The 22721-nt window shown below is 49.2% G+C and overlaps 1 protein-coding gene across 3 annotated transcripts in view; it reads left to right on the forward strand.

Moving 5' to 3' along the window:
• Positions 1 to 5604: 5604 nt before the first annotated feature.
• Positions 5605 to 22721, forward strand: part of BANP (BTG3 associated nuclear protein) — a 189313-nt gene continuing 172196 nt past the window's right edge. For all 3 annotated transcript variants that reach the window (XM_077133259.1, XM_077133258.1, XM_077133260.1), the window contains exon 1: positions 5605 to 5718. The gene's annotated coding sequence lies outside the window, so the exon portion shown is untranslated. The remainder of the gene's footprint in view (positions 5719 to 22721) is intronic.

Below are 22721 nucleotides of genomic sequence, written 5' to 3' on the forward strand. Positions count from 1 at the left end.
TGCGGTGGGAACCTCGCCTTTACCAGGCCCCCAGTTTGTAGCCCTGTTGTGCTGCTCACAAGTTGCCCGGCTGAGGCAAAGGAAGACCAAGGAACTGGGGGCACCAGACGCCCAGGAGGCACAGCTTCTTCTCTTCTACCTCAGCCTCTCCTCGGGAAAGACAGAGGGAGAGAGAGGGAGAGAGAGGGGGAGAGAGAGAGAGAATGATGTGACGTAGCTTGGACCAAACAATTCCTATGTCTTGAAATCTATTTCCAAACTTTTCAGTTTTGTGAATCAATAAAATCCTCCTATTCTCTTAAGCTATTGAAATGATCTTTTTCCTCCTGCGTCCAAGAGAGCGCTAACTTAGTAGAAATTTTAGTCTCCTTTTCTACGGATGGGCCCAAAGCTGGGAGCACATGAATGGTCCGGGTGCTCCCAGATAAGAAAGTAACAGAGCCGACCACGAGTCCACGAGGTCCGAGTGCCCTCACGCGCCGCCATTCTTCCCCTCCCACGGCCACACTCATAAACTGCACAACCAGTGTGTGCTGATACAGCAAGGAAGTGGCCAATCATCTGTTCTCACTCCTTCCCAGGTGCAAGGGGCTTTTTGGCAGGAAACAGAAATGCAGATGGACGCCTACATTTCTAGTCATCTGTTGCTGCTTAACAAACTATCCCAAAACGCAGCGGCTGAAAATGACAAGATTCATTTCTTGAGCTCACACACCTGAACCGTGGGCAGGGCTCAGCGGGAAGAGCGCTTCTCCACTCTTCATGGCATCAACTGGGACGGCTTAGCTGGGGCTGGGGCATCCCCTTCCCGGATGGCACACCCAATGGTGGGCAGGCTGAGGCTGGCCGCTGGTTGCTCTCCACGCAGGCCTCTCCACAGGGCAGCTTGGGCAGCCACCCAGCATGGCGACTGGGTTTTGAGATCCAGTGTCCCGAGAGTCAGGAAGCGGAACCTGCCTATTTCTTAAGGCCCAGGCCGCTGTGCTCTATTGATCAAGGAGTCTCAGATGCCACATTCACGGGGATGGTCAGAGGCCCCCTTCTCTCGAAGGGAGGGGTGTTAAATTTGGGGCCATGTTTTAAAACTGCCACAGTTGCCTTAAGGTTACCTTGAGATTCTTGCCTCCAACCATATTGCTTGTGACTAATTGCCCCATCTTCAGATGACTAATTGCTTCAAGAAAACTGAACTTAAGATGCAAAACAGTGAAGATAAAGGTATGGGCAAGTGGCCTTCCTGGCTGGGTGTTCACCTGGGCTGTGGTTTGGAAGTTCCTGGGGGTCTCAGATGCAGCATTTCTGGGAGTGGGACTCAGGCAGTGGCATTTTAAAGACACTTCAGGTAATTTCAACATATAGTCCAAACTGAAGACTGCTGTTCTAGGTGATAAAGGATGGCAAAAACAGGACGTTCCAGACACAGAGAAACTATAAACAAGTGAGGAAGTCAGCACCTTTTGACTCCAAACGACCAAGGGTCTTGTTAAGAAGTCACATACGTGGTTCCTCAATAAGTTAAACACAGAGCTACCATAAGACCCAGTAATTCTAGGGAAGTACCCAGAGGACTGAAAATAGGTGTTTCAGCAGAAGTGTGTCCACTCATATTCACAGCAGCAGCGTTCTCAATAGCCCAAGGTGGAAACACTCAAATGCCCACCAACTGAGCAGTGGATATGCAACATGAGGTCCAGCCAGACGATGGGATGCTATTCAACCATGAGAAGGAACGAAGCGCAGACACATACACACTGCACCTTGCATGCTGAGAGAAAGAAGCCAGGCACCAAAGGTCACACATTGGTTGGTTCCATTTGTACGAGATGTGCAGTATGGCAGATTCATCGAGACGGAAAGCAGACGGGTATCCAGGGGCTAGGGGTGGGCGTGGGGTAGGGGGAGGTGACTGCTATTGGGGGCAGGGCTTTCTTTGCAGGGACGGAAATGTTCTAGAACAAAATCATGGTGACGGTTACACAAGATCATGAATGTACTCAATGCCACTGAACTGTACACCTTCAAAAGGTAAATATTATGTGCATTTTGTCACAACTAAAAAGAAAGAGGGGAAAAAGAAGTCAAGGAGAGTGGCAATCTGCAGACAGACTGGAGGTTATTACACGGTTTAGGCAAAGGCCCAGCCCTTGGAGCTTACGAAGTGGGCCATGGCACTGCTATGACTACTTCATTAGTAGATGCATCATCTACGTCTTTCATGTAGATACAGGTAACAACATTTCTGGGACTGAGTGTCCCCTTGTGCCAAGTGCTGCAGTAAAGGCTTTCTATGACGGGCTTCTAAACTCCGTCAGGCACCACGAGGCAGGTTTTATCATCCTACTGCACAGACAAAACAGAAAAGGTGTGTGTGTGTGTTGGGGGGGAGGTGGGCAGGGAATCACCAAGGGGCCCGTGACCGTGAGGGTCTGGTGTCAACTTGGCCAAATGCTGATGCCCAGTGGTCTGGTCAGGCACTCACTGGCCTGACCGTTGATGCAGAATACTCTGTGGCTGGTTGATGAACCAGAGGGCTGGTGGATTAAATCATCAGTCACTTGACTGCATCCATGGCTGATCACATCTGCAATCAACTAAGGCATGTGCCCCATAATGAGATAATCCAATCACCTGAAGGCTCTTTAGGGGAGAGACTCTTCCACTGCTTCTCCAGCCACGAGCCTTTCCGTGGAGTTCATCTAGACCCTTCATCAGAGACAACAGCCTTACATCCTGCCGATGGGTTTTGGACTCTTCCCTTCTCAGGGTTGCATGCGATGCCTTTATACATCTCATATTTGTAGATCTCTCCTGTGGGTTCTGTTTCCCTAGAGAGTGCTGACTGCCCCAGGTCCCGTGGAGTGGCCAACCACCAGGAGGGGATGTTCAGGGTCAGCAACACCGTGGCCAGGTGATGATGCCTGTGCCCAAGCCTGGCGACTGTCCTGGCACCATTCCCTGCTCCCTGCTCTGAACCAGACTCATCTTCAGGTCCCGATGACTCTGTCCCCTTCCCTATACGCGGACTCCACTGCGACATGGCCTCTGGCCTGGACCCAGCCTCCGCTGGCCTCTCCCCCAGCTCCTCGGGTGCCTTCTAATCCATTTTCCAGCCCTCGGGCCAGGGTGACCTTTCAAGATGCCAATCTGCCAGGCCTACTGTGGTCCAATGCCCTGCAGATGCCCCACTGTTTTGGGATAAGGATGGACCCCTCAGGGCTGGCTGGCCTCCACCTGCGTCCTGGGCCAGACCTTCGGCTCAACCCTTCACTGACCTGCGTCCTGCGAGGGACAGCTCCCTGCAGAGGTGCCCTCAGTGACCCCGTGTGAACTGAGATCCCTCCAGCCCCCATGTGCTAGACTCCAGGCCACTGTACAGGAAATTGGATTGGGTTCTCGCACTCATTGTCTGACAAGGGCAAGGGCCCCCCTGGTGACTAAGCGGAACTTTATTGGAAGGTAGCCGGCTTGGCCGATTACTACCTATCCAATTTTAAAAATCATGGCTCATCACCAGATATCAATATTTTAATAGCACCTGCCTCTATCTTAGTTTATGGGGCAGCAATATGAAAAATAAATGAACTAAAAAAATCTAAAGAGAAGCCAATGAGTTCAACATAACTGTAATTATAATTGTGATCACCTTAATTTCTGATACAGTGCTAATCTGCAATGATTTGGAAGTCTTTAGCTTTTAGTCTATTGGATGGTTCAGAATGTGTCAACCTTTATCATTCCTTCAGGCCTTCAGTCATTCCTGCCCGCCCAGCAGGGGCCTGGGGGCCGCAGGCGATGCCCACAGGAGGGGGTGCTACTGACAAGGGATCCACAAGGTTCCGACACAAGATGAAAAATATCACCTCCAGTTTATCCGCCTTCTAGTCTGACTTTCAGGATCCACGTGAAGAATTCTTGCCTATGTAAATGTGCGAGTTTTGGCAGTGTTTGGGGTGGAGGTGAGAGGAGGGGGTAAGTTTCCCCTCCACGCCCCCGGGAAATTTTCGGGGCTTACTTCTGCAGCCTCTCCTCCCCACCTGATCTGGCCCAAGACCGGGTTCCAGCTGAGGGGCTGTGAACTCCAAACTCGGCCTTTTCCTGTTTCCAGCTGCATGACCCTGCGCGGCCCGTCCGACTGCATGACCTGGCCCGTCCGGCTGCATGACCCTGCGCACGGCCCGTCCGGTTGCATGACCCTGTGCGCGGCCCGTCCGGCTGCATGACCCTGTGCGCGGCCCGTCCGGCTGCATGACCCTGTGCGCGGCCCGTCCGGCTGCATGACCCTGTGCGCGGCCCGTCCGGCTGCATGACCCTGCGCGGCCCGTCCAGTTGCATGACCCTGCGCGGCCCATCCTGCTGCATGACCCTATGCGCGGCCCGTCCGGCTGCATGACCCTGCGCGGCCCGTCTGGCTGCATGACCTGGCCCGTCCGGCTGCATGACCCTGCGCGCGGCCCGTCCGGTTGCATGACCCTGCGCGCGGCCCGTCCGGCTGCATGACCCTGCGCGGCCCGTCCAGCTGCATGACCTGGCCCGTCCGGCTGCATGACCCTGCGCGGCCCGTCCGGTTGCATGACCCTGCGCGGCCTGTCCCTCATCTGGAACAAGGGGCGATTTCGTGGTAGCCTGCAGGTCTTCCCACACCTTTTGCAGCGCGGGCCCTCCGTGGCTCTCTGAACCGTCTCAAGGCACGTGGCGGGAGGAGGCCGGGGCGCCGGGCGGGAGGCGCCTCGGGCTGGGCAAGGCCGCCCAGCTGCGCGGTTTGAGGCGGGGTCAGTGCGAAACGCCAGGTGAGTCGCTTTCTTCTGCCAACACGAAACTGCTCCGTCGCTTGTGTTTGCGAGATCGAAGTGATTCCTCCCACTGCGAACAGCGCGAAGCTCGGGGCCGGCACGGCCGGGAGGAGAAGCCGCGGCATCTCGGCGCGCAGCGGGAAGCGGGCACGTTTCCGCGGGTGTCCCGGTCCCGCGCGGTGATATGGCTCGGGGCTTTTTTCCTATGAGAACCCCAAAAGTCACACTTACGCCATACAAGATGAAATTTATATCCATATTAGTATGTCGTGCGTTTATATTGCATAAAACAGACATTATATATTACATATGAAACAAAGATTATATCTATGCGGGACGCACGGGGGGCCGCGAACGCAAGCCTCCTGAACTACAAGTCCCAGCAGCCCGTGCGGCGGGACGGGACGGGGCGGCCGGAGGACGGAAAGACTACAAGTACCGGCAGGCATGGGTCGGGCGGTGGGACTACGAGTCCCAGAATGCATTGCTAGGAGCTTGCGCAGGGCATCCTGGGATACGTAGTCACCCGCGATGTTAATCCTCGTCATCCATTTTCAAAGACCCTGCAAATCCCTCAAACGACCCACTGAGACAATCGTTCACGGACTAGCAAGGAGACCGAGTATATAGGGGGGAAATAAGAACCCAGGAGGCCACAGATCCCGTGAGGGAGTGTAGAACGCGTGCGCATGCGCACCGTCGTGTGAGCGGCGAAAAGGCGCACCGGCGGACGCGGAGCAGTAGGCCCCACCCGCGGGCTCCGCCCCCTGGCGGCGGCGCGCGCACTGAGTCTGCGCAGAGTGCGGAGGCCCGAGGGCCGCGGGGAGGGACGCGCGGCGCTTGCGCAGAACGGCGGCTTCTCTCGCGAGGACGGACGCCATTATCGCATCTCCCCGACAAACACCACGAGAATTCCGCAGCCCACACGGTAATTGCAGCTCCCGCAGCCGGTCGCGTCTCCGCCTCCCCCCCTTCCCGCGGGGCGAGAGCGAGAGCGAGATCTCCCCCTCCCTCCCGCCCTTCCGCCCTCCGCCCGTCCCTGGCCCCGGCCGCCCCGTCGCCCCCGCCGCGTCCCCCGTCGGCCCCGCCAACGGTCCCGCCCGGCGGCCTCGGCCCCCGGCGCCGCGGCCCGCACCGCCCCGGCCTGCCCTCGCCTCCCGCCTCGCGGCCCACCCGCCGGGCCCTCTTCCGCGTTCTGTGCCGGCGGGGGCCGCCCTCCGCCTGAGCTGGAAGGGGAGCTCGCGGTGCCCGGCGCCCAGAGATGGAAGGGCCTGCGGCGGGGAGCTGGGCGCGCCGCGTCGGCCGCGTATCGGTGGTTTTGCGGTTGCCTTTCCCCCCTTCCCCCGAGCGGCGTGGGGTACGTACGGACCCGGCCAGGGACGGCTGAGCGCGCCCGCTTGGCGCGGTGAGGTGTTGCCAGGCCCGGGCCGCCCCGCGCCTCGCGCTCCCCTGGTCCCCAGGTTCCCGTTAGCCGTGGAAGGGCGCCGGGGGTTCAGGCGGACCCGTTGGCCGTGGCTTTTCCCACCTGAGGGAGGCGGCGAGTGCCGGGACGTGCGGAGCCCTGGTTTGACTCGCAGGCCGAGGACGGGGCGCTCCGGGCTGCGGGCACACCGCCTGCCCTCCCTGGACTTCGGGGTCGCCCTGGGCGCATGCACGGCTCTGGCTGTAAAGTTAGGGCATGCTTGGGTTTTCACTTTTCTGGGTAATCGGGAAAATCTGGAACGCACAACACCCCCGCGTTCATCGTGTGCCATAAACGTCATGGGGTGTCGTAGACTTAATTTCTTTGGACTCTTTCTCTACTTTTTAAGTTACTAAAGTGAAATGGCACACTGGTAATCCAGAACACTTGTGATTCTGATGGTTGCAAAGGCAAATAAGGTGCAGTCTTAGAAGTAGGAAACGTCCGACTTGAGAGATGATCTAATCCAGTTGGTTGAGGATTTCGGGGTTTTTCCCCCTGTACTCTTCTTATTTCTGAAATGTAATTTTTTTGAAATGTGGCTTTAGTTTTTTCTCCCCTTCCCCACCCCAGGCTGCAAAAAGTAGATGCAAGTTCCATTTCCCATTATGTGAGCACAGTGGAGACACTGCCTTAATAGAGGAGTAATTTCCGAATGATGAGATGGTAGGGATTGGGTTGGCATTGGAGAAATGAATGCTGCCCGAAGAACTGTGACAACTGTGGCCTTTCAAGGATAGGGAGCTTGCCTTTAAGTTGTGGAGGGCCAAGTTCGAGTCTCCCGATGTGGGACAGGTAATTCCTCTCTCTTCTGCCCCAGGACTCAAGGCCTATTAGCTTTGATAAAACTGGCACTGTAATAAACTTGATGAGAGGAGACAGGAGTTAATTGTTCAAGAGACAGAAAAGAACCCAGAATAGAGCTAGTGAGGGGCACATTCAGTCAGAAAGTAGATGGCCCAGTGATTTAACATTCTGCTTTTAGGACAGTGTGTTGTGTGCCAGCTTATGATCTGGAGTGGTGAAAGGAAACACCAGAATTGCCTGTAGCGTTAATTCTACACATATACGTCCATTTTCTTATTGTCTTGCAGTGGGAAAGGGTTCTGATGCCCAGGGGTCCACTGAGACTGTTGGATTCTAGTATTGTTGGCTTTACTTTTTAAAGAAACAGCTGCCACTTGCGGATCATATACTGTGAGCTGGGCCTTTCAGATGTGTTCCAACCGATTTTAGTCCCAGGACCAAACACGCCAGGCAGAAGATTACCCATGAGATTTAATTAAGGACTTAAAAACAGGAGACAATTCTTCCCAGTGGCAGCTACTTCCCAGTTGGGAAATGGAAGAAGTGCTCCACACAAAACAAGAGGATGCCAAGGGGCAGCTTATAAAGTTCGGCAGAGTCCTGGAAGAGCCGCTTAGAGCAGGGCTTGGGCAGACTCCGAGAGTTGGTTACCGACCATGACAGGGGGCGGCAACCTTCAGTGTCCGCTCTGGTCATGCTGGAGCTGCAGCATGTGCTTGAGGCTCCATTCATTCTTTCTTTCCCTAACCCCTGGTAGGAGCTGTCCCCATTTCACCAATGAGGAGACTGACACCCATGCCGGCTGAGTGCCGTGCCCGAGTCACATAGCCAGTGTTTGAACCCACCCTGCCAGAAGTGTTTTAAAGGAAATAACACACACCCACAGTGAGCATTTTTTTTTTTCATTTGAGTAAGGTACACAAGAAAAGTAGCAGCCCTTGTCCCAGTTCTTGGTACCCTTCCTCAAAGACGTGAAACTTTTATTTGTTTCTTCAGATAGTTCTCCATAGCTCAAGGTAATAACTTTTGTCCATTTTACCAACTTAACTTCTGCTGTGATGGGCCGGTTTATCTCCCCATACTATATCCCCTCTCTTCTCTCTCCTCATGTTCAGTTAATGCAGTTATCTATAGCATGACTGATGAAAATATTGTTTGCTTCACAGCTGCATGATGCATTTGCCTTCATGTACAGCTTTCGTTTTTTTCTTTTTTCTGTAAGGTCCTTTCTTTCTCTTCTTAAATAATGTTTTAAATTCTCAAGGAGAGTATCAAATCTCCAACCTGGAGTCCTCTGTCCTCTTTGTCTAATTACTCTTGACGCCCTCACAGGTATCATCGTGGATTTTTTCTTTTACACACTTTTGGGTTTGTTGAGGATAACTTGTCTTAAACTTGGCTTCTTAGTTTTAATGAAAAACCTGCCAAGAAGACTTCTATTCCTTTTGGGTGACTTTCTCCCTCCCGACAAGATTTTAGCATCTTCTCTTTGATGTTAGACATTTAACAGTGTGCCAAGGGATGAGGGTTTGTGCTCTGAATGCTCTCTGCATCTGCGTCTTTAAGCTCTGGGAAATTTTTTTGTATCATTTAAATGAGAATTGCTCCTCCTTTTTAGGGATTTGTTTTAGTTTAATGACGTATGTTTTGGATTACTCTGTGGAGCCTGTCATCTTTACCCTCTGTGTTTTTATTTCTGATTTCTGGGAGAATACTTCAATTTTATCTTCCTATTCGATGAAAAATTTTTAAACTTCCACAACCAAAATTTTAATTTCCAAGGACCTACTTGTTCTTTTCCTTTTTCATAGCAACCTGCTGTTGTATGACTTCACTTTTCTTCTTGACTCTGAGGACAGTAAGAATTCTTTCAGTTCTTTACTGTCTGATTGATTTCTTGTTTCCTCTAGTGTCACTTTGTAAAATACTGGCTCCTTGCTTTTAAGTGACAGATACTCAAGTGTTGGTGATTATTGTTGTCCAGGTTTGGGGAAAAATGCAAGAGAAAGCTGGCAGAGAGCCCTGAGCATATGGGGCTGGTGTTGAAGACGAGTGGATTTCCCTTTGCGTGATGAGCTTGTTAACGTGTTGGGGACCCCAAAAACCACACCGCAAAGGTATTTTCTCTGGGCCTTTCAGCTTCTTTGAGGCGGACGGCTTTGCCCCTCTGCCTGGGACTGCCCTCCTCTCTCCACGCAGGGCCCTGCTCGTGGAACAGCCCCATGGCAGGCTCACCGCTGTGCCCCTCTGCCGAGGGTCCTGGCGTTTGAGTTTGGTTTGTGTCAAGGTGCCGTGAGCCTTGAAGGGTCCTGCTTTGGACTCCCACTCCTTGCTTTCCTTCTAAATTACTTTGTAAATCTCTTGCCTGCCAGGATTTGTGAACTCCCTCTTATTTTTTGTGGGTTGGTGCTGTAGTAAATGTCATCTTACTGTGGCGAGTGGAGGTGTCCTGCCTGTCCAGTTGCTCAGGAACAAGAATATGCCGAAGTGCACTTCCTCATTGCTGCTCCCCTGCCTCCTGGTGGCCTTGGTGATGCTTGCCAGCTGCCAGCTGGCTAACCAGACGGCAGTCCCTGCGCATGCCTCCCTGCGCGTGCCGCTGGCCACAGTGGGGCTGGCCCTGCAGCCTGGGAGCTGTGCAGGGCACTTACAAGTGCAGTAGCACACAGCTTGTGATTTCAAAGGCGTTTATGGGCTTCTGATGTAGAGGGTGTGCTGAGAGCTCAGCACTCAAAAGCGCCTGTCACAAAGCAGCAGTTCTCTACTTGAAGTGCACTTTAAGGCATTTTGGCCGGTTGTCACATTTGAAGGTTGTACGTAGTGAGGTTAACCAGCAGCTGTGTCTGCCAGGGCCTGGCCAGCCACGTGGTCCAGAGACCAGCCCAGGCAGCCCTTGGGAGTTGATGAGAAATGCAGACTCTCAGGCCCCACGTGTGGAATCAGAATCTGCATCATTTTAAATGTTTCTTGGGAAATAATTTTAGGCTTACAAAAGTTAGAAGATTAGTTCTGAGAGTTCTCTGTCTCCATTACCGACTTCTGTCATGTTAATTCTTTACTTGGTTACATGTGAACATGAAACGCAGGAAGTTAGCACTGGCAGAGCGGACCAAAATATTGACCTTGTTTGAACTTTGCCAGTTTTTCCATTAATGTCCTTTTCATGTTTTGGAACGAATCCAGGAGCCTACACTACTTGTAGTTGTTGAGTCCTCTTAGCCTCCTCTGTGGCATTTACAGGGTTTCAGGGTGTCCCCCCTCAAGATATAAATTGCAGAGGGAGAAATAGTAACTTCCCAGAGGAAAGCTTGAACAAAGTGGTCCCATCATCAGACTGGGCAGGATCGTCGGCCCCTGGCAGGGTACACGGGGGAGGACCTGTCATTGCTGTGGTATTTCCCCCCAGATGCCATTTAATCCTGAGAAAATGCCAGACAAACCCAAATAGAAGGACATTCAACAAAATACCTGACCTGTGCTTTTCAGAATTGTCTGGGTCAGGAAAGAGGAGGAAAGGCTCGGAATTTGCATTTTAAAGAGATGGCTGGGTGATGAGGTGCCAGGTGACTGCCCAGGAATGAGAAGATAAGGCAGCACCAGCCTGATTGCACGGCTAGTGCCGAAGCTTCGAGCGTGTCTCCATGGTTTAATGATAACACTTCTATTAGAGCTGCTTGCCTTTAGTGTTTCCTTATAATCATCTGTATTTTACACATCTTAAAGACGTTTTAACTGTGCAGTTAAATAAATTACATGGCAGTGCAAACCTGGTTTAAAATGTCTATGTCACTTGAAAGACCATATTAGATATTTTAAGTCTGAAAAATTTTCTCATTTTGAAGAAAAGACTTCTGGGGAAAAATACATGTGAAGGGTCTCGAGATTGGCTGAGCTGAAAGCTAAGGTAAATTGTTTTATGATGGTCAAGAAAAGCCATGCCTTGAAGAGTTCAACAGAAGTTCTCCTGAATGTCCTGAAGTGTTCTGTTTTAGAGTGTGGGGAAGGAGCTGAGAGAATTCCAGAGCAGGTATTGGGCTGGATTACCTGGTGGTTTTCTTGGCTGTTGACAGCACCTGGAGCTCATTTAGCTCGTGCCTGGGCACCCCTGGCGGTTAGTGTGGCTTCTGTGATGCTCTAAAGAGTCATAGCAATACAGAAACCTTGAAATTTCTCGCTTTTGCCCAGTGCAGGGTTTTGAAGCTGGTTCCCTGGCCCTTGGTTCCATTTCTCTGCCGGACAAGGCCCATGCTCTGCCTGCTCCCTGGGAAGAGGGGCTGCAGGTGTTTCTGGGTTCCAGAGTGCAAGGGGTGGGGGGAGGAACTGGCCCCATTATCTCCTTCCCTCCCTGGGGTGGATGGGAAAGCACCTCCCCAGCACAGTACTTGGGATGAGTTTCAGAGAAAGCAGAGCCGGGGTTCAACACCGTGTGTGTGTGTGGGCCCCCCCCCACAGACTTGAAATCAAATAGGGAAACATTACATTGTTTAGTCAAAAACAATGTTCTAAATGCAGCGTGAGGTCACATGAAAATATTCGTATTTCGAATCAGTTCCTTTGTGTCTTTGATGACCAGAAATAAGAATCGTCCAGTTTGATGAGCTGGTTTTGGGCTGTCCCATCTGGTGGGAGTGGACAGGAAGATCCAGGTTGTCCACTTCCGGAGACTGGTGGTGGGGCTGACCGGGGGGGAGGGTAGAGTGGCAGTAATGGGTGGCCTGGTGTCCAGGACAGGTGTGCTCGCAAGGCAGAGCTGCTTACAATACACTCGGGGCAGCAGAATAGAAAGCATCCACAAAAAGCCTGAGAAGGACCTGATGAGAACAGGTGGTCATTAAAATCACTGAAAAAGGAAGAGAAATGGTTATATATGAAAGTTAGGACTAACATTTCCTTTCACTGAGCCATTCTGTATTCATGTTTCAAAAAACCTGAGTATAGGTAGCACATTGAGAGTGAGCAAGCATGGAAGGGCTGGCGGCCGCGAGGGGGTGGGCAGCCTGCCGGGTGAGGCAGGATCTCTGTTCAGGGAACCTGGGGGTCTCCGGCCTTCCGAGCCAGAGGCCGGGCTGCTGTGGCAGGGCCTGCACTGACTGACCTTTCAGTAATAAAATTGACATCCTGTGTTTTAAAGAATGCTGCTTGTGGTCTCTGGTGATTTTTTTTTTTCTTCAAGGTGGGAAAACATCAAATAACGTGAAGCAAATTTAAACCTTCCTAAAGCTAGAAATGGGTTTGGGTAAAAGCAGAAGTAAAAACTTGGTTCTTAGCATTTCCTTGCTAGTGCATGCTCCATTTCCACGGACTCTGGCCACAGCACTCGTGTCTTAGACGCGTTGAGGCAGGGAGGGAGACGGCCACCACCCGCTCTTCCCTCTGGGCAGCCCTGCAAGCCCGTGGGCAGGTACTCACTTCCTGCTGCGCCCTCCAGCCCAGGGGTCTGGTCCAACCCTGGGGCCCGAGTGGTGGCGGTGAGCTGTGCTTTATTCCTGGGACGCTGCCCTGAAGACCCCGGTAACACATCCAGCAGGTGTTTTTTTTTTTTTTTTTTAAGGCTAAATTGACAAGGCTGAGTCTCCTGCTTCCAGCTTATGGCTGCAGCTGGGGTCAGTGGCTAGCAGTTTGCCATCAGTTGGCCTTCCTGGTTTCCAATTCAGCATTTTATGGATTTTTAAGATTTGGGGCATTCAGATAATTTCACATTTTTTTACAAAGTGGGATGTTACTATTTGTATTTTGCATTATTTTAAGTGTGTGAAGTTACATTTATATAAAATGCAATTTTTCTGTGTTAGGAGAGAGGAAGCTGAAGTGTGAAATAAGGTGAAAACAAAGGTACCCTGCTTGGGGCTCTCTCCAAGGCACAGGTGTTCACCAGAACTTCAGTTTGACATCCTTTGTGGGTTCTCCAGAGATCATCCAGGAGCCCCGTGAGCCTGTTTCCTCACCCTGTGGGGGTTTTCCCCGTCCTCTACACCTGAATCAGAAGTGGCTTCTGAGGCTAGCAGGTGGAGGAGAGGGAGTGGGCCCAGACCTGCAGCCATTTATGCTTCTTTGATCTGAAGGTGCCGGAGGCAGGAATCGCTCTTAACCACCAGAATCTCCTGAATTCTTTTGTCCCTCAGTCCGGAGGCAGTCCCAGGAGTCTAAAAGCATGGACTTGACATCGTCCTTGGGAGCCCTAGAGCTGAGCTGGCAGCTTGTGGGAAGGGCCAGGTGGTAAGTAGTGGGGACCTTGTGAGCCACACGGTCTCTGTCACAACCGTGTCCTGCTGGCTGCTTCCAGGAAAAGACTTGTGGACCCTGCTCAAGACAGTACCAGTAGGAGAAGGGGACCAAGGCCGGGAGTTTGGGGTCTCAGGTCACACAGTGCTGCAGCTGGGCCAGGTGCCCTTCAGAGTGCTGCGGGCAGAGCCACCTGCTGCCCCCTGAGGGCTGCACAGCTTCCTTGGTGGACCCTGCAGCAGCCGTGCCTTAGCTGCCCCCTTAGCAGGTTTGGGCATCCAGGGAATCCACTGAACCACCCCAAATTTATCTGGTGTCTTAAGAAAAGGCACTGAGAGGAAAGGTCAGAAACTTTATTTTGGGAAGATCTAATTGGGAGGAAAGATGTCTACCACAGCCTTTCAGAGGCATGACATTGGCAGAAATGTGGTCAGTGTGTCAGACCTTCCCCCTTCCTGTCTTTGCAGAAGCAGCTCTGGGGTCTCTTTTTTTTTTTTTTAACTTTTTAATTGTATAGTATAACATATGTACAAAACAGAAATAAAGCAATAGTTTTCACAGCACTCTTCAACAAGTAGTTACAGGACAGATCCCAGAATTTGTCATGGGCCATGTCATAAAATCCTCTCATATTTTTCCTTCTAGCTGCTCCAGAATATAGGAGGCTAGAGGGCTTAAATATTTTTTTATCATCACAATCGACTTTCCTTTTTTTGTGAAAAATAGCATAAATACAGAAAACTATAAATTTCAAAGCACAGCACCACAGTTAGTTGTAGATCATATTTCAGAGTTTGACATGGGTTACAAATTCACAATTTTAGGTTATTCTAGCTGATCAAAAGTATTGCAGGCGGAAAGATACTAATTTAATGATTCAGCATTCATATTCATTTGTTAACTCCACCATCACCTTTGATCTTTTCATCCCTCTCTTTAGGGGTGTTTGGGCTATGGCAATTCTAAATTTTTCATATTGGAAGGGTCTCTCCCTACAGGGGATGGAAATATCCGATGTTCTGGAGAGGCTGGCCCTCTAGGTTTCAGGAGTTACATGGACCAGGAACTCACCTGGAGGTTGTAGGTTTCAGGAAAGTTACCCCAGTGCCTGGAACCCTTGTGAAATCTTATATATTGCCCTAGGTGTTCTTTAGGATTGGCTGGAGTGGTCCTGGTTGGGGGTTGACAGTTATGATAGGTAGCAAGGTCTACCTGAAGCTTGTGTAAGAGCAACTTCCAGAGTAGTGTCTTGACGCTATTTGAACTCTCTCTGCCACTGAAACTTTATTAATTATACTTCTTTTCCCCCTTTTGGTCAGGGTGGAATTATTGATCCCACAGTGCCAGGTCTGGATTCATTTCTGGGAGTCCTCTCCCACGTCGCCAGGGAGATTTTCACCCTGCTCCAGGGTCTCTTAGTAGGCATTTTTCCTTTCAGCTTTTTTTTAAAAATATAATTTCAAACTTAAAGAGAAATTGCAAGAATAGTACGAAGAACTGTGGTGTAGTTTTCTTTCAAATTTCCAAATGTCAATATTTTATTACCATATTTGCCTTATCCTCTCTCTGTCTGTCCCCATCTACATTTGTCTTTGTCCATTGTTTTCCTGAACTGTTTGAGGCACGATGTCCCTTTAACCCCTAAGAGTCGTTATTTCCCCAAAATAAAGGGCACTCTTATATAACCATAGGACAGTCATCACAACCAGGAAGCGATCACTGATGCAGTTCTATAGCTAAACAACAGATTTTGCTCAGATTTTGCTGTTTTTCCCAGCAGTGTCCTTTGAAGCAAAAGAAAAACTGACTTCCTTGCAAACTTAGATAGGTACATTTTCTCCATGAAAAAATCTTCTGAGAGCTGCACACTCTCACCAGGTTCCATTCTGTTGGCAGATTGCAAACTTAGTGAAATCAACAGTATGTAAATTTATTGTTAATAGGGAATCACATTGAAAACCACTTTCCTCTGCCGTGATATCAGGGGGAGGAATGAGGAAGACTTTGAATCAGTAAAGTTCAAAGGCAGGATGCCTCCGTATTTTTCGTCTCTCCAGATCACTAGTTTACAAGGGTCAGTGTAAGTGGTAGTGATGGCAGTGTGCAGGAATTGTGGGGCAGAACCGAAAAGGACCTGTGATGAGTGCCATCTGCTAGGTTGAGAAAAAAAGAAAAAGGTTAAATTATCTAAGATCACTCTCCAATGTACATGTTCCTTGTTCTCTTGGGCAGGGTAGAGTTTATTTTCCAAGATATATCCATATAGTGTTTAGTGCTAGACACATTTATTGAAGTATAAATATTTTGGGTTGCTGAATTAAAATTTGTTTACCTTGAAAGTCAGGTTGTTCTTGAATTAGAGGTGAAAAAACATTTCTGAAAGGCAGAGAAATCCACCTGTGAATCATGTTTCTTTAGGCAGAGTAATTTTAATGTAGCCAAGGATTTTCTTTAAATTTAAAGATAAATTCCAGGTGGTATTTACCTTAGAATGTAGCATAAAGTTCCCTACCTCCACATTGTCGTCACTGTCTGAATTTGTGACTGGAATTCTGCTTGTCACAGTCCCCCCACCCCCCGTAAGATTCTCTGCCTGTGTTTGGTGGTGGCCAAGAGTCCGTGGAAGGAAGTGTGCTTGTTTTTGGCTCCAAACTGCCACATTCCTGTGTTTGGCTTGGGTCTGTTTATTCAGTGCCCTCTCAGAGTAGGAAAGGGTGATCCCAGCTCCTACCTTGCAGCAGTGGGGTGAGGTTTCAGTTGGGATGTCTAAATGAGGCCCTGAGTGTGTGTGGACACAGTCTTCCCGTTGCTGTTCGCACTCCTGCAGAAGCTGGCTGATTCGCAGCATCACATTGCAAGTCTTCGTCCTACTCCAACAGGCGTCTTGTAATAAGAAGTTGGTCTATTTGATTAAGATACTTTACTATTAACGCGGATGTTAAAAAGTTAAGACATCTTTTACATCTAAGTGTTTTACGTGGGCGTTTTGATTGCATGAGCCTTTTAGTAGCCTTGGATGCTATCCAGAAAATTCTGGGTTCCAAGGTGTTCTTTGACTCCACACTGCGAATGAGGGTCTTGAGTGAACTGTGCCAGGATGCCGTGCCCGCCCCTGAGGCCATACGCCTGGGCCGCTGGCTCCCTGGTGGCAGCTGGAGTGGGGCGTGTGCACGTCCCTCTCATCTGTTGCTAGGCCTTTATGGGCCTCCTTGGCTTCTTGGAGTTTTGTCTGCTTTTCTATCCCAATCACATTGGCTAGTTCTCCTTGTTTGCCTGTTTCTCCAGAGTTGCAAAGATTGCCATCTGCTGTGTGGGTCAGTCTCCCTTTGCAGACTCCGGGTGGGCGTAAGGGTGTGAAGTCAGCGACTGCTGTGCACAGCCGGCTCCCAGTGGGCTCCCTGAATCTTTTGCTGCCCATTGGTATTGCTTTGTTTTGTTAACTGTTCAAGGTAGGGGTTACTTTTTATTTTTTTAATTTTTTTTTACGTTACCTGGTTAGGATCATACATTCCCTTATAATTTTGGCACATACTAGATGAAATGTTAGCTATGTTTAGTTTTGTTGCTTGTGAAATTGCGAGGTGGTGCCCTTACTGTTGGGGTAGCTGAAGCCTTCCTCCCTGAGCTTTGGAGAACCTGGGAATGAAAAGGTGAGGCAGATGGGCGGGCCTGGAAGATGGATGGATGCACAGGCCCAAATGCTAGGGAAAGAAGAGTTTGTAAAACCATGTGATGATGGAAGGCTCTCAGGACTAGTTAACCTTACCCAGAATGAATTACTGGAGGAATGTGTCTTGCTCCACATGTCCCCTCCCCCCAATTTCATCACCTCTCTGTGTTCTTATGTTCCCTTAATTAAGGACTGTTGACGATGCCTGCTTCGTCTAAGGGAAGTGTTTAGAGATGAGCCCAGCTTGGGTTGGGCCTGAGAGAGTAGGAATGTGGGTGAGGGGAGGGTCTCTGCTGTTGGGAATGGGCACCAAGCCTAAGGCCCGAGTGGAGAGGGCCTTGGGATGCAAGCTAGGAAGTGTGCACTATCCTCTAAGGAGCTGGGAGTTCTGGCAGCTTTTGAGCCACAGAGTGACATGGCGGTGCTTGGTGTGGCAAAGCAGTTACAAGCCTAGTGCCAGCATCAAACATCCTGTGAATCCTCACACATCTACTTGCTGACCTTGGGCAAGTCTGATAACCTCTCTGAGGCTACAGCTCCTCTGTAGATTGGAAAGGCTCCACAGAGCTTGGCGCATGGAAAGCAGCCCTGGAGGGTGAGCACTTGATGGGAGCCAGGGGCCAACTGGTGGGAAGCAGTCATCCAGCTGTGGGCAGGGGATGCCAGGGTCAGGGAGGGGCAGCCTGCTGGGGTGGTGGGGCAAAGGCAGGTGCTGTCAGGGAAATTGGAGGCATCAGGCCTGTGAGCTGGGGAGAATTTAAAACTCCCCACCCCCAATCAGGTGGGGAAGGCAATTTCTCGGTTGAACTAAGCACCCTGAGGAGCGGGGGGTGCTGAGAGAAATGAGAGGGCTGTGGGAGACAGGCCTGGAGCTAGGGTTTGGGGGTCTTCGTGGGGTGCAGAGAGGGCTGAGGCTGACTTGTGGAGGCTGCCTGAGCTGGGAGAGCTGAGGGCAGCTGGCAGGTGTAGGAAGAGACTCACGGTCAGACGGCTTGAGGCCTGAATCCCTCCTGGACATCACTCCCGAGCTAGTTCACTGGGTAAGGTCCTTAGCCTTAGTTCTTCTCCTGTAAGAGCGCGGTATGCCCGCATCTAGGGCTGTGCAGATCAAATGGGACAATGTGTGCAAAATGCTTAAGATGGTGCTTAGGAGTCAGTAAGTGGGGCGCTCACTGCGCTGTCAGCTCTGCCACCTTCGTGTCTCTTTATGTTTGTCAGCCTTCTGGAGGGCTGACTTAATTGATACAGATTTGTATATTGTCAGCTTTATCTGTGGAAAAGTAACAATCATCAAGTAACTAAATCATGGAATCTTAGGATTTTCAAGCTGGAAGAGAATTTAGAGGTGATTTAAATTAGTGCAGTCAGCTAGTGGAAGAGCTTAGCTCTGGCTGTGAAGTGTGCAGGCATGCCTGACAGCTTTCCCTTTCTGCCTTCGGTGGCTGCCTGTGCTCCATGTGGGTCCTGGAGGCTGGGTTCTGTGAGCCTGACCTGCCTTGGCTGTCCTGCACAGGAATCCGATTTAAGACAGCTGCTCGGTTGTTCTAGGGAAGTGACATTTTCCTTGCAGATTTTATTGTAAATTATGGTAGTTTCTGTTAGTACGCAATGTGGTAATTTTGGTGAATTATTTGTTCAGTGATACTTTACTGAGAACTTAAAATTCTGTGAAATTATTTTTGGCAGTTTGCAATGTTGAATATAAATTTTTATAATATCTTAGGGCCAGTAATTTTTATGAACATATATCAGTAGGAAAATGACTTGTAGAATTTTAATGTTACATTTACTTCTTTAGCTGTATCACGGTATAAAATAAGATATAATTAGATTTAGATATATATTCATCCAAATCCATGCATTGCTCCTGAAACATACTACTTTCTTCTGTAGAGATGTGAAAATTGGCCTGGTCATCTAATTCATTTCCACATCTCTGGAAGTTTTAATCTTTGATTATAAAGAGTAGGGGTACAGGGTGCATGGATGGTTCAGTGGTAGAATGCTTGACTTCCACGTGGGGGACCTGGGTTCCATTCACAGACCATCAAACCCCCCCCCCAATATTGTAGAGGTCCAAGTTCAATGAGAGTGTAGGAGAGAACTTTGTGATGCTTTCAACTCTAGTCTTTTTCGGTGAGAGGGTAGTAGAAGCAGAATCTCCAGTAGCTTTGGTGCTGAGGAGTTGATGCAGACGTGGGCTGCAGCCCTGACTCCAGGATCTCCTGTGCCTGTCGGTGCAGGGGCGCCGAGGCTTTGTTCTCCCCGCAGATAGTTAATGGTGACTCTTTCGTGCTTGTGGGGCCCGGGAGCCACAGAACAACGAGTTTTATGTTAAATTGAGACTTCAGCTACTAGAAGAAGTTTCTGTTTTGATAACTTTTGGCTTTTTTGTTTTTTGTGTTTGTGGACATAACGGGACGTAGTAGTCTTTGGTTACTTGTCCATGTGCTTTAGGCATAGAAGTTGGCAATGGCTTTAAGTACAGTATTTTTGAAACTTTAGGTCTGAATCCAAATCAACTTAGTGGGTCACAAGCAGCGTTAAAAAGCAAAAGAATTACAGTAAAAAAAATGTGCATCGCAGTGGCCAGGGGGGAGGGGTTCATGCACGGCACTCTTGTTTCAGGTGTGTAGATGAATACAGGTATGTCCTGCGGTGGGCCTAGGTGGAGAGGTTTGAAGACCACTCTTCTCTTGGGTGTATTTAGTTGCAAATTGTTACAGGTAGCATTTGACTTTGGATGTAGTGTATTAAGTTTTTTTTTAAAGAACGTTCATTTGAAGCCGCTATTTTAGGGATTTTGGTATTTGTTCTAGTTTAAAATTTAGTCGTTAATCCAAGTGGAATATAATCTATGTTGAGATGAAAATTAATCAACTTGAAATAGATAGTACATGAGCGCCGTGGATCAGAGAGATGACATTTTAGAGAAGGGAGATTGGAGGCTAGTTTGTGGGTGACGAGGTGTGGGGTGGGCTTGATGCAGTGGGTGCACAGAAGGAGTGAGTGAGATAGGGATCAGTGAGTGGAGAAGCCCTAGGATTTGGCAGAGGTTTGGGATTGAAGGTGTAGGGAGATGAAAAAAAGATGGCAATGCTCTTTCTCAGAGTTAGGAGAATGGTGGTATTTTTTTGAGCTCCGTTCTTGGGAAAAACAGTTATCTGGGAAATGGTCAGAGCTCTGCTTTGGTCATGTTGGAATGGGGGATCCAAGCGGCAGTGGCCCGCAAGTGGTGTGGGACGCTGGACCTGACAGGCTTTGGTGAGTGGAGAGGTGGGAAGTCGGGATGGAAGGAGGTGGGCAAAGCTGGTCAGGAGAGCAGCAGCCAGCCAGCTCGCCCTGCCTGCTGGAGGCTTGGCCTGTCCGTGAGGCTGTCTCCCAAGGGCCTCCCAGGCCTACACAGCGCTTGGCCGGTCACTGCACATCAGCTGGAGTCCATTCGAGATGAGCCCATTTGCCAGAGTGCTGGGAGGGAAGAGCAGCTCTTTGGGTGGATACTGGAAGAGTGGCCCCAGGGAGAGGGAGGAGGGAATGGCAGGAGTGGCCTGAGTGGTGACCAGGATGGTCCAGCCTCACTAACCCCCAGACAGAGCTCAAGAAGAAATGCCAGGTGGTGAGAGCAGCCAAGGAGACACCGACGGGGAGGTGGCACCTGCTTCCAGAAGAGACAGTGTTTGAGAATGGGCTCGGGTGAGGAGTTTGGAACATCCATTAGGAGTTTGGCAGGGGAGGGTAATGGAGTGAATTGGGAGGGGTTCATTATTTTTGCTTATTTATTTTAACTTTTTTTTTAAATTTAAGAAAGCAAACAGTACACTTAGAACCACCAAAAATGGATATCTTAGTTAACTTAACCATCGGCATATTTAAATAATTATTTTTGTTTATTTTTAAACCTTTTATTTTGGAATCTTTTAGATGTACAGAGAAGTTGCAAAGACAGTCCCGGGAGTTCCAAGTTCTCCTGTGGCTGACAGCGTGGGGTGGCCCGTGTGTGCGCGAGTGTGCCACTCTGTGCTGTAGCTCTGGGTGCCCTCACTGACTCATCAGCATGAGCACGCTTTAATAAGTCAGCAGTCCCCTCCCCCTTAAAACGAGAGGATAGTTATAAGAAGAGTACAGTGAATAGATGGGGGTTTATCCTTCACGTGTATTTGCAAATGGTTAATGTTTTGCCACATTGCTTTTTCTGCATGTGTGTGCACACACCTTTTTTTCCTGCCTTTGACATTACATTGCAGAGATCACCTTATTTCACCCCACGTGCTTGAGCGTTCATGCCTTGAGAGCAAGGACCTGCTCTGACATAACCACAGCTACAAAAATTAATAGTAATTCAGAGTCACTGAAGATAGTTTTCAAGTTTGTTTTTATCTGTTAATTTCTCAAGAGTCCCAGTCAGTTGCCTTGTACCTGCAGCCTCACCTCTGTGCAGCTCTCCTGTCTATATGCCCTCCAGGACCAGACACCCCACTCTCCTAGCACCTGCTTTTAGCCCTAGCTAAGCAGACAAACCACGGGTGTGTGGTAGTTGCCACTCATTATGTCAGTGAATGACTTAGGCAGCAGTCATTGTCCCCTCCTTGAGTCGCTTGTTATCCATTGCTCAAGAACTACTTTTTGAAGGGGCACGTGAATGAATGCTGTAAAAACACAATATTAATCATGTAAAAGGGTTCACAGAGACATATTGAATTCTCATACAACTAAGAAATAAGGTTAATGTATTTAAATCTGTAGTCAAAAGTACATTTTTATACCCATGCATTGTTGGCAGGCTTGGTGTTTTATATTATCAGAATAAATACTTCATATCGTAAGCAATTTAGAAGTACCATGGAGGAAATAAAGCATGGGTGTTATAAATGCAAAACCCAAAATCGGTTGTAAGATGTATGCAGGTTTATGCAGTGTATTTACATTTATGTTAGCTGTCGATAAATCAAGTAAAAGTTGCTTTTAATTGACCTTATGGTTTATATCTTACAGCAAAAGTTACTTGAGTTCATCTTAACTCATACACAGTTATTATACTTTCTTCCCAGAAATACAGTACCTAAAATAGTGATTGTCAAAGTGTGGTCCACAAACCCTGGGGGTGTCCCCAAGATCTTTCCAGGGGGTTGTGAGGTCAAAACACTTTCTGTAACAAAAGTGAGAGGTGTTTGACTTTTTCGCTGTGTTAGCATTTGCACTGATGGTGCAAAATCCGCATGGGCCCAGCACATTAGGCAAGGCTGCGACACCAAGCTGTGTTTGTAGGCATCGTATCTCTCATTGTTGCGGCCTCACAGCTAAGACGAAAGCCGGTCTCACCTAAGAATGTCTCTACTGAAGCAGAAAAATCATGACTTTTACTACATTGCAACCCTTGCATTGCATACACCTACTTTTTAATATTCCCTGCGGTGGGATGGAAGCTCCTCATAAAGCCCTTCTGCTGCATTTTGAAGTCTTTTGAAGTTTGATGATTGGTTTTTCACTGGTTGAACTAGCCTCCCTTTTCCATGCAGCATTGCAAAAGAATAACTGACAAGTTAGGGTTATTTAATTTTAGGTGAACAAAACTAGCCTGTCACTTCAAGGAAAACAGTTGACAGTATTTGCTGCCAGTGATAAAAACTTGAGCTTTGAAATGAAATAGGAAGTTTGGAGAGCTTTTACCTGCCAGTGTGAGCCTGGCAGCTTGCTGGTCCTTGAGGCCTTTTCTGATGAGACCAGTGCTGATGGTGGTGATGGGAGGCCTCAGTGTTCTGCCGTGGGCAGT

This window comes from Tamandua tetradactyla, chromosome 16 (assembly GCF_023851605.1).
Source record: "Tamandua tetradactyla isolate mTamTet1 chromosome 16, mTamTet1.pri, whole genome shotgun sequence".
Classification (NCBI taxonomy): Eukaryota; Metazoa; Chordata; class Mammalia; order Pilosa; family Myrmecophagidae; genus Tamandua; species Tamandua tetradactyla.